Here is a 12,603-nt window from a genome sequence, read left to right on the forward strand (position 1 = left end):
TTTATTTATTTTTTAAAATAGAACGGCCGGAGACGAAAATCGTCTCTGGCCGTTCTTCATCTCCATGGCAAATTTTGAGTTCGATAGCCTAATTGAATAAATTTGTGTAGTTCAGGGGCCTAATTGCATCTTTTTTTGAGTTCGATAGCCTAATTGTAGTTTGATGTGCAGTTTAGTGGCCTATTTCACCCTTATTCCTTATTATTATTATTATTATTATTATTATTATTATTATTATTATTATTATTATATTATATTATATTATATTATATTATATTATTATTATTATTATTATTATTATTATTATTGTTATTATTATATATTTTTTGTAGAAATGTACAAATACTGTTAGTGTTTTAATTGCTCAAAAACCCCAACATATAATTGACAATATTATTATGGAAAACTAAGATAGGGTTAGCTTGGTGTCGGTTTGTTCTACAGAGGTCTAAATGATCAGATACAGCAACAGAGGGACTGACACTGAAGATCTGTTTTAAGAAGATGTTTCCTTTTTGCAGAACGCGGTTTAAGAAGTCAGTTTTTGGAAAGAAGGTCAGTGTATCTGTCTTGGAAAGGTATGGACCGGATCTTTAAGATTACATTCTTCTTATATCGTCCTACCATCTACAATCAGAGATATCTATGGAGAGTGTTCTTATTATGGAACTATAAGTATTCTTATTCGGTCAAGAATTAGGGTTACGCTTTTGAGAAAAAAGAAACACTCCGACATATACTAAGAGACCACATCTTTGATTATCATGCCTCTTCTCAAGACAATTTGTTCTAGTTGATTATGATGAAGAACTTGAGAAGAGATATCATTTGGGAACAACATTGAACAGCGTCATTGAAGTGGACTGCATCAGAGTTAGCTCTCCAAGTGAAGGGATTTCATTGGACTTCTGTATGCACGGCTCTCCATCTTCAACAATCCACTAAATCAGTGTAGACTGGGTACGTACCTTGTGTGGGGCACTCGGGTGAGATTATTGTTCTCTACCTTTGTACATTGAATTATCTGATAGTGGATTAGACGCCTATGTGATCGTCCCCCAGATGTAGATACACACTATATCGAACTGGGTAAACATCTTGTGTGTTGTTCTTTTCGATGTCTGCCTTAGTTTACTCTTTCCGCAAACTAATTAGTGATTCAACTATCTGACTGATATCATCATTGAATCTATCAGACTAATTCATCAGTCGGTTAATCCTATTAATATTCTTAAATTGAGAAAATGCAAAATTACATGTGGTATCAGAGCTTTTAAGTCTACATAGTGACTTGATCCGTACGGGAAGTTTTTACTTTTGCATTGCTCTCTTTTTATTGGAAGTGTCTCTGGTTGTCGGTTGCCAGTTTGCCTGCTTGTGTGTTTTTGGCTGGTTGTTTTATTCAGGATGGATACAAGCATGAAACCACCAGAATTGGATGGGCACAACTATTCATTCTGGAAGGCTCGTATGGAGATCTATCTCCAGGCACAAGGTACCAGGGTTTATCGTACTATTCTCTCTGGATGGAGCCATCCAACTATTCAGAATCCTGATGGAACCATTGCGGCAAAACCAATTGAGACTTGGACGGAAAATGAGATGACGGCCTCTGACCTGAACAATAAAGCACTGAACTCTATTGTAGGATCTCTGCATGAATCTGTGTTTACCTTAGTCACTGGGGTAAAGGAAGCAAAACGAGTATGGGAAATTCTTGAAACCAGGTTTGAGGGTACAAGTGATGTGAAGCAATCAAAGCTTCAAATGGTACTGTCTGAGTTTGAAGCCCTTAGAATGAGCGAAGAGGAAACAATCTCAGTCTTTCACAGTCGTGTTCAGAATCTGATGAACAGAGCCTCAATACTCGGCGAACCATTCACTGATGAAAGAGAAGTCAAAAAGATCTTTCGATCTTTGCCAAAATGCGTCCGGAATGAAAGTAACCGCAATTCAGGAACACACAGGCTGGGAAAATAAGAGTCTGGGAGAGCTTATGGGAAGCTTACACACATATGAACTTGAAGTGCTGGCTGATGATGACTTTGCTGTCAACAGAAAAGGCAAGTCAGTGGCTTTTGTTGCTGAAGCTGATCGAGAATCAAACACGGGTGACATAGATGATGAAGCCTTGGCCTTACTAACCAAGAACTTTAAGAAGATCTTGAAGGGCTTTAACAGAAGGAGTCAAGGACAACCTAACAAGACACAATACAAAGGTAGTAACTCCTCATATCAGAAAACAGACACATCCTCTTTCACACAGAACAATCAGTCTCAAACTGGCCGACCAAGACAACCCAGAAGCAGTTCGACTGACACAGGAAGGTCTCTCAACCGGTCAGTGCAGTGTCGAGAGTGTGAAGGATTTGGATACATACAGGCTGAATGTGCAACTTATCTCAAAAGAAAAAAGGCTATGTCTGTGGCTACACTAAGTGATGATGAGGAAGAAGTATCTAATGGTCAGTCAGATGACAATGTGGGAAACTTTGTGGCTTTCTTTTCAGCTACAGAAAACCAGTCCGAAGAAAATGAATCTGATGAAGAGTCGTATATTTCGACAGATGATTTTGAAGAGAGGCATACCAAACTTGAAATGGAATTTGCTAAACTTGTTGCAAGCTGGGAGCAACTGGTGAAAGTTAATAAAAATCTGAATGAAGAACTAAAGCAATGGGATGATCTTCTGAAGAAACTAAACACAGAACTTGTCACAAAAGAGGATCTTATAACTCAGATAAGATCTCGAGAAGGAAAACTGATAAAAGAGTTGGAGGATCTGAAGAAGAACATAAAGATGATGGACACCACATCAACTCTAGACAAAATTATGGATTCTGGAAGAAATCCAAATAACAAAAAGGATCTTGGTTATAAACGAGGAGAATCTTCAAAAACTATTCTTGTGTTTGTCAAAGGGGGTACGTCAATTGATTCACCAGCTCGCAGGTATGAAATAGGACAGTCATCCCAGTCAGTCTAGATAAAGGAAAAAGGGAAGATACATGCAGAAACTGATTTTGGCAGAGTGGCGTTTCAATCTCAGTACTCAAAGTTCAAAGCTAAATTTGCTAGAATTAGACAATATACACCCATCTGTCACTACTGTCAAACAAAAGGTCACACTCGACCTGAGTGTTATTTCTTTTACAGAGACCAAAGGAAGGAGAAATATTAGAACAAGACTATTACACCGTTCACTAGACAAGTTTGGGTCAGGAAGTCAGAAGTAATATGCTACCCCACTATAGTTCTGACCGCCTCTACAACCGAAGCAAGATGGTATTTCGACAGTGGGTGCTCCAGACATATGACAGGAAATGTCAAGTGTTTTATAGTTGTTCAACCTAACAGTGGATCAGTTACATATGGAGACGGACAAAAGGGGAAAATAGTTGGAAAAGGTACCCTAAATGTACCAGGCTTACCTCATCTGGAAGAAGTTCTATTAGTCAATGGTCTGAAAGCAAATCTTATTAGCATCAGTCAGTTGTGTGATCAAAACTGGAATGTGTGCTTCAATCGTAACTGTTGCAGAGTCAGGGATAAAGTAGAGCAACTGGTAATGGAAGGAACACGATCCTCTGACAACTGTTATGTTCTGATTAATGAAAATGTTTGTCGCCTATCAACCACAGATGAATCAAAACTTTGGCATAGACTACTGGGTCACATAAATTACAGAGACATGGATAAAATGATCAAACTGGATGCTGTGCGAGGGATACCTAAGATCAGAATATAACAAGAAGGGGTTTGTGGTGCATGTGCCATTGGGAAACAAATAAGAACTCCTCACAAAGCAGTAAAAGTTATTACTACCGAGAGATGTCTGGAACTGGTTCATATAGACCTTATGGGACCAACACAAATAGAAAGCATTGGTGGAAAGAAATACATATTTGTGTGTGTAGATGACTTCTCTCGATTCAGCTGGGTATATTTCCTAAGAGAAAAATATGAAGCCTTCAATGCTTTTAGAACCTTGTGCATAAGGGTTCAAAAAGAAAAGAACGAGCGTATAATAAAAATTCAAAGACTAAGAAGTGATCATGGTAAAGAGTTTGAAAACTCTTTATATTCAGATTTCTGCTCCGAGAATGGTATAGCCCATGAATTCTCAACTCCCAGAACAGTTCAACAGAATGGTGTGATGGAAAGAAAGAATCGAACCTTGCAGAAAATGGCTAGATTTATGCTACGTGCATCTCATCTACCACAACGTTTCTGGGCTGAAGTAGTACACACTGCATGTCATACAGTAAATAGAGTATACCTGAGACCAGGTACGTCCAAAACGCCATATGAGATCTGGAAGGAGAAGAAGCGGAACTTGAAGTATTTTCATGTGTTTGGGACAAAGTATTATGTGCTGATCGATAGGGAACAAAGGGGGAAGTTTGAACCTAAGAGTGATGAGGGCATCTTCCTGGGGTACTCTCCAAACAGTCGAGCCTATCGAGTCTACAAGAAAAGAACTCAATCTGTAATAGAATCAGTAAATGTTGATATAGATGACTATCCTGACGAATCTGTAGAAGCATCAGTGACTGAACCAGAGACAGAACCTCTTCTTAGTGAGTTAGACACAGCTGAGGACACCACATCCAAAACTCAAGATTCATCAGATGAAGATCAAGAACGTTCTGAGCAGGAGACGTCCCTCGTCGAGAATGTGGGTAAGAACAAGCCCACCAGAACTCAGAAAAATCATCCTTCAGACAACATTATTGGGTGATCCAACAGATGGGTTGAATACCAGAAGCCGGATGAGAAACAATCTGATAGAAATATCCGGATAAGCCTGCTATACCTCAAAAATAGAACCAAAAAGTGTAAAAGAAGCTTTACAGGATAATCTGTGGATCAAGGCTATGCAAGAGGAGCTGCACTAATTTCACTGGAATCATGTCTGGGATCTGGTTCCACGACCTGATCGTGTCAACATAATCGGAACAAAGTGGATCTTCAAAAATAAAACTGATGAAGCTAGAAATATTGCAAGGAACAAAGCCCAGTTAGTTGCTCAAGGATATACGCAGATAGAGGGAATTGAATATGATGAAACGTTTTCTCCTGTGGCAAGATTAGAGTCGATCAGAATTTTGTTGGCAGTCACATGCATACTGGGATTCACACTGTTTCAGATGGATGTTAAGACAGCGTTTTTGAATGGGTACCTACATGAAGATATCTATGTGGCACAACCGAAAGGATTTGAAGATCCAGACCATCCATCTAATGTCTACAAGCTCAGAAAAGCCCTCTATGGTCTCAAACAAGCTCCAAGGGCATGGTACGAACGACTGACACAGTATCTGCTACACCATGGGTATAAGCGAGGAAGTGTTGACAAAACCCTGTTCGTAAAAACCACTGGAAGTCATGTTACCATTGCTCAGATTTATGTGGATGACATTGTCTTTGGCTCTACTTTACAAAAGTACACTGATGATCTAGTAAAGGTCATGAAAGAAGAATTTGAAATGTCCATGGTTGGCCAACTGACATACTTTCTAGGGCTGCAAGTGAAACAGAGTCCTGAAGGGTACTTTATCTCACAAGAAAAGTATGCTAAGAATTTTGTCAAGAAGTTTGATCTAGAATCGTGTAAACCATCCAGGACACCTATTTCTACCTCCACAAAAGTATCCAAAGACGACACTGGTGCATCAGTTGATAACACTGTATATCAGAGTCTGATAGGAAGTCTGCTTTACTTAACCGCTAGTCGACCAGATATTATGTTCAGTGTTGGAATCTGCGCAAGATATCAATCTGATCCGAAAGAGTCTCACCTGATAGCTACTAAACGGATTCTGAAGTATATAAAAGGAACAATTCAATATGGATTATGGTACTCCAAGGACAGTGAACTTAGTCTGGTTGCATACTGTGATGCTGATTGGGCAGGAAATATTGATGACAGAAAGAATACTTTGGGTGGGTGCTTCTTTGTTGGTAAGAACTTGGTATCGTGGCTGAGCAAGAAACAGAATTCAATTTCTTTAAGTACTGCAGAGGCAGAATATATAGCCGCTGGCGGATGTTGCACTCAGTTAGTTTGGATGAAACAGATGTTTCTGGACTATGGGCTTACTCAAAGAATTATGACACTCTACTGTGATAATGTCAATGCAATCAATATCTCAAAGAATCCAGTTCAACATTCCAGAACGAAGCATATTGATATAAGGCATCACTACATCTGAGATTTGGTAAAATCCAAGGAAATAGAGTTGGAATACATTCAAACAGATAAGCAACTGGCTGACATTCTGACTAAGCCCCTGGATGCAAATCAGTTTGAGATTCTCAGATCTGCTCTGGGAATCTGCAGGATTGATTAATAAGGCAGTAAGTTACACAGAAGGAGAGTACATGGTGTTATATTTACGGGTCAAATTTCAGCCTTTGACTTCCTTTTAAAACTCCCTTCTGTTTTGTTAAGAGAATATCTTAACCTAAGTTACCATAAATTAATTCGCCTTTTCGAAATTCAAATCTCCAACCCTTCCGTTTCATTCCTAAAAAGGAGGTATACCGTTGCGTCAATCACATCGGCTCTGCATGCATTCTGACAAGCCGCATTAAATAGGGTTCTTCACCCTTGGGATTATATATGAGGTTTGGGTCAATTGTGAAGGAAGAAGAGTTCAAAATATCCTTGTTCTCTGATAGTTTTCTCTTTGATCCTCTACCTAGGGTTTACCTTCTCGCTTTCCCAAATCTCACAACAATGGCAGATGCTGTAAGGAATATCATTATCAAGCTTGGAAGGAAGATCCATTCATCGGAAACAGCCACGAAGCATGTTAAAACATTGCTCCAGTTAGCTATGAAGAAGAAATTGAAACTTGACTCTGATCTACGCGATGAAATTATGGTCACTGTGCTCTCAGATTATCCAGAGTTCTATGCTGATTGGTCCGAGGATGACAACAATGAGCTTTTGATGCTGGCCTCAGAGGTGAGTGATGAGGTTAGCCCTGCATCTATCCCAGAGCCTGCATATGGTAATCGTGCTGGGGCATTCCTTCAGTATTTTGCTCAACGGGCTCTTGAATCCGAAGAAGTCTCACATCGTCGAGCAGCAGCTCAACCCCGCTACCTACAAACTGCCCAGGAAGAAGCCACATGCCGGATTGAGTTTCTTCGTAACAGGTCCAATACTTCTGAATCTCCTATTGAAATCTCTCCTGATAAGCCTGATGATTTAGTCTCTGATGTTATTCCGTCTGCGGTGTCTATTGTTGAAACTGATAATGTGAATGCTTTATTATATGTGAGATCCTCTGTGTCTGATGATCCCCCTTGTATCCCCTCTGAAAAATCTGATCCTCTGAAAGATGTTGTTGATGAAGTTTCTGATGAGAAAGATAAATCCTCCGATTTGGCCAACAATCTTAGTTTGGTTGTTTACTCTGCTGACAAAGTTGCTCTGCCCTCTACTGAAATTGCTGCGTTCCCAAGAGAAATATGTCCGTATGAGAATCCCTCAAGTTTGCCCACTGAAATTTAGGCTACCGGTGTAACACCCCGTGTTATGATCCCTAAAACCAACTAATCACTTAACCAATTACCCAAAGAAAGAATTAAATTACAATAATTAATTGGGAAAAGGCCCACCATAGTCCGTGGGCCCTCATCTCTAAACCCAAACCCTAGTCCTAAAAGGAATAGAGTTAGCAAGCCTATAGTATTTGGGCCCTAATTAGGACTCTTAAATATATAAATAGGGGAACATAGGAGGCACCTAGAACCCCCACCACAATAATCCCTCACCCCACAAGGAGCTCCAAGAATTCCCCTAGGAGAAATCAAAAAAGAAGAAAGACTTAAAGAAAGATCCTTCAGAGCCAAGGAAATTAATTAAGGCTAAGAGGTAACCCATGTCTCAACAAAACCTATTTTCATAGCTATGATTCCCCTCTTAGGATTTCCCCCATATTCTTGTGTGTTGATGATTCGTTATAATGATCTTGATAATTGGTGTTATGATTCCATGGGTGATCTTGATGATAAGAGATTCTTGATGTTCTTGACGATTATATGGTGTTCTTGATGTTATTGATGATTATATGATGTTCTTGATGTTTATATGATATTCCTACCGAATCTTGATATTAGAAGACGAATTGTGTTCTTGTTGATTTAAAAATAATTAGAACCCTAAGTTGTATCGTGGAATTCGTATGGTATTATTCTTGGTATATTGGCTGGGAATTCGTATGTTTGGGTGTTGATTATGTTTAGAAAAGCATGATAGGTTATGTACCGTATGTTCTTGCTTTTGAATCCGTTAACTGTCTACGTGTTGTTGTCAATTGCGTTTGAAAGTGTCTAAGCATGGTCTCGGGTTCCACAATGGTTCCCGGGGCGTTTTTCTGTGATGAAAGAGTCAGTGGGGGGTAGGTGGGGGTAGGGGAGCCGCCACCTACCCGCGGCCAATGTTGGTAACGCCGGCAGTGGGCAACCGGCGGGCGGGCAGCTGCCCGCCGGGCACCCGCTGCCCGGAAAGCTGCCGCCGACGGGTGACCCCTCACCCACCGGCTACCCGCTGGATTTTACCCCACCTTGGGATTTTGGCTTCCCCGTTTGATGTTCCCCCGACCCCCGTGGTGTCCCAACGGACTCCGTATATCGTGCCTAAGTTTAGTTTGATGTTTCGGGTACCGTTCGTAGGATAAATGAGTCTTATATATCGCATGCTAGTTGAATTGGTATCCCGTTGGCCTTGGTGAAAGAAGTATGAACCCCTTTAGGAGTATTCCTAGTTTGTGGATGACCACGCATAGGTTTCATTATACGTTTTCTCCCCTCCCCAATGTGTTAATGTGGGTTGCATGTGCTTGCTATGTGTTATGTGTGCATGATACCCCAATTCGGTTGCGATCGAATTGGTTATTCCTGAGCTGCGGTTCAGAACCTGGCTGCGGTCAGATTTACACTTTCTCAGGCTGCGGTCCACCGTTTGGTTGCGATCAAACGTTTTACATGAGCTGCGGTTCATATTTCCTGGCTGCGGTCAGATGACATACTCTTGGGCTGCGGTCCACTGTTTGGTTGCGATCAAACTATGATGAGCTGCGGTTCATCGGTCGGTTGCGATCGACCCCTCCGTGTTGCGATACGGGGCAGGGTGCTGCGGGGCCGTGTCAGAGCTATATGCGCTGACCCTCATGTATGGGCATACGATTGGTCCTGTGGCGCCAACAAAGTGTGCTATGTGATGAGATATGGATGATTGGATTGTTATGGAAGTGTGACCCTAGGATACGTGCTAGTAACTGTGTATGCTTGTTTATGACTATTGGCTGTGCTTATCTCTATCTGTCGAATCTGTTCCCTACGCCTGTGAATTGTGCATGCTTGATTATGACTGTTGGTTGTGCTTATCCCTATCTGTCGAGTCTAATCCCCGTTTTGAAAGCTAGAGTCTCTTAGGTTATATCTTCATGCTTCGAAATGGTTTTTCGTATATCTATATATATATCTATATATATTGTATTTCAACGCATTGGAGTGGGTTACCAGCATCTCTCGCTGAGCAGATATATTTGGCTTTCAGGCACAGAAGAGTAGACACTGGAGCGCGCTAGAACCATGGAGCGTAGAAGTAGATAGTTTCCCTTTCGGCCTGCGTGCCATGTTTATGCATTTACCTGTTGAGGATATTAGTCAGTTAGCCTGTGCACCTGAGTTCTCTAGCTCAGGTGTGGCATAGCACCCCGTACTCTTTATATTATGTTTTGGAATTTAATGAGATCTCACATTCTTTATATAAGTTTCAAAAGTTTTCGAAAATCTGGGGTGTTACAACCGGTATCTCAAGTCCCCATGCCGCTGATCAAATAGATCGGGTGCCAGTCTACACTTCTTCATCGTTGGCTGAGAGCCTTGAACATGTCCGGCACTTTGCAGGTTTACCCACTGCCTCTATTCCAGAACCGTACCGTGTGATTCATCCTTCTGAGTCCTCTAGTGAAGATGAAAAGATTCTTGCTGAAGTCTATGGCACACAAGCCCATTTGTCTAAACCTCCTTCGGTTGAGGCTACTGCGCATCCTGATTCAACCACCTTCAAGATTCGAGAAGTTACCAGTCTTCTTGGAAGTTCTTCTGCCCAAGTTTCTGAGACAAGTCACTCTGTATCTCCAAGTCCTTCTGCTCATTCCCCATCCAAAGAGACGTGAAAATCCAAACGCAAGAGTGTACCTGTAAAAGTTATTGTTGAATCTGGTGATGACAATCTTGATGTGGCTCAACCAGAGAAGAGAAGAAAGTCTGCTGAATCAGTAAAACCTGAAGCTAATCCTCCCGTGCAACAAGTGTTCAAAACTCTGCGTTCCTCTGTCAAGAACAAGGCACCTGCTGTGATTCCTACTACCTCTACCCGGAAGGGAAAGCCAACTACTCGCTCAAGAGGACCAAGTATCACACCTGAGGTTCAACCTACTGCTGAGAATCCTGACTCATCTATCTATAGACCTCAGTTTGTCTCCTCTACTGCTCAAGGGAAATGGTCCACAATGATCCGGAGAAATCTTATTGTTTAGCGGTCTGTTGATGAACACCAGTTGAACTCTGTTTGCGACATCTTGCCCTTGCTGAATGAAGTGGGCCTGTTGAACACTGTCTCCTTCATTTGTCCTTATTCGAAGCTTCTGACTTACGAGCTCTACTGTAATCTTAATGAGGAGATTGACAATTTGACCGGGACGTGACCAATGCAAATCTTCATTCGAGGTAAATGGTATGTCTTCGGCCCTGACATGATAAATGAGTATTATGGTTTGAAAGGTGTTCACGAGGAAGAAATCACGGACTGGGATTTGGTGGCAAAGACCCTCACAGGTGGACAAATTGATACATGGCCTACGGGTGAAAAAGATACTCTGCCTAGCTCACAGCTCACCTCCAAATATGTCATCTTGAATCGTCTTGCACTTCACCACTGGCTTCCATCGGCTCACTTTCATACGGTTGGCAAGCAATTGGCAGCTCTCTTGTTTCGGATTCGGACAAAAATGTCTATTGATCTGGGGTCCTGAATTTATTATCATATCCTCTCTTTGATCCATCCTCGAGAGCAGAAGGTACGGTTGCCATTCCCTAATCTGATATTTGGAGTTCTAACATCACAGGGCCTTGAGCCAATGCCTAGTGAGGTGATCAGTGCGACTCTTCTTTATATTGTTGATCCTCGTCTTCTGACGGGAGGTCACATCCGAGACGTTACGCCGGTGATTGCTCCTTCCACTTCTGATGCTGAAACAGTGGCTGATGATTCGCCACATGCAAAAGATGTCCAACTCTCTCTTTGTCTAAAGGCCCGGGTATCTGAACTTGAGACTGTTCATGGAATTATTGCGAAGCAGCTGACAAGGGCCCGTACTAAATTGGCTAACGTTCTTCTCCGCTTGAGCTTGACTGAAACTACTGCTACTGATGCTGCTAAGTCCGACAGTAAGAACCCCTCCAATGCTTGACCGTGTTTTGACTATCATTGGCAAAAAAGGGGGAGTGTGGAACTCAGGGGGAGTATTTTGATGTTTTTGTACCTTCTGGCCCTGTCTGGGCAACAGATTATGATGGCACCACCTTATGAAGAATGTTGTTTTGTTCCAGCATAACTTGTATGCTGTGTTTTTGTTATGCTTTGTAATCAGATATTTGGTTTTCTATGCAATTTCTATCTTAGTCCTATCTAGTTTGTGTTTTTATAAGTAGTCGAGTTGTTTTGCCAAATAATAGCCAAAGGGGGAGTGTGTTTGTGTTTTAATTGCTCAAAAAACCCCCAACATATAATTGGCAATATTATTATGGCAAACTAAGATAGGGTTAGCTTGGTGTGGCTTTGTTCTACAGAGGTCTAAATGATCAGATACAGCAACAGAGGGACTGACACTGAAGATCTGTTTTAAGAAGATGTTTCCTTTTTGCAGAACGTGGTTTAAGAAGTCAGTTTTTGGAAAGCAGATCAGCGTATCTGTCTTGGAAAGGTATGGACCGGATCTTTAAGATTACATTCTTCTTATATCGTCCTACCATCTACAATCAAAGATATCTATGGAGAGTGTTCTTATTATGGAACTATAAGTACTCTTATTCGATCAAGAATTAGGGTTACGCTTTGAGAAAAAAGAAACACTCCGACATATACTAAGAGACCACATCTTTGATTATCATGCCTCTTCTTAAGACAATTTGTTCTAGTTGATTATGATGAAGAACTTGAGAAGAGATATCGTTGCTTAAACGAAAAGGACGCTAAGATCACACGGTTGTGGGAACAACATTGAACAGCGTCATTGAAGTGGATTGCATCAGAGTTAGCCCTCCAAGTGAAGGGATTTCATTGGACTTCTGTATGCACGGCTCTCCATCTTCAACAATCCACTAAATCAGGGTAGACTGGGTACGTACCTTGTGTGGGGCAATCGGGTGAGATTATTGTTCTCTACCTTTGTACATTGAATTATCTGATAGTGGATTGGATGCCTATGTGATCGTCCCCCAGATGTAGATACACATTGTATCGAACTAGGTAAACATCTTGTGTGTTGTTCTTTTCGATGTCTGCCTTAGTTTACTCTT

The sequence above is a fragment of the Ipomoea nil genome, unplaced genomic scaffold (assembly GCF_001879475.1).
Source record: "Ipomoea nil cultivar Tokyo-kokei standard unplaced genomic scaffold, Asagao_1.1 scaffold2779, whole genome shotgun sequence".
In the NCBI taxonomy this organism is placed as follows: domain Eukaryota; kingdom Viridiplantae; phylum Streptophyta; class Magnoliopsida; order Solanales; family Convolvulaceae; genus Ipomoea; species Ipomoea nil.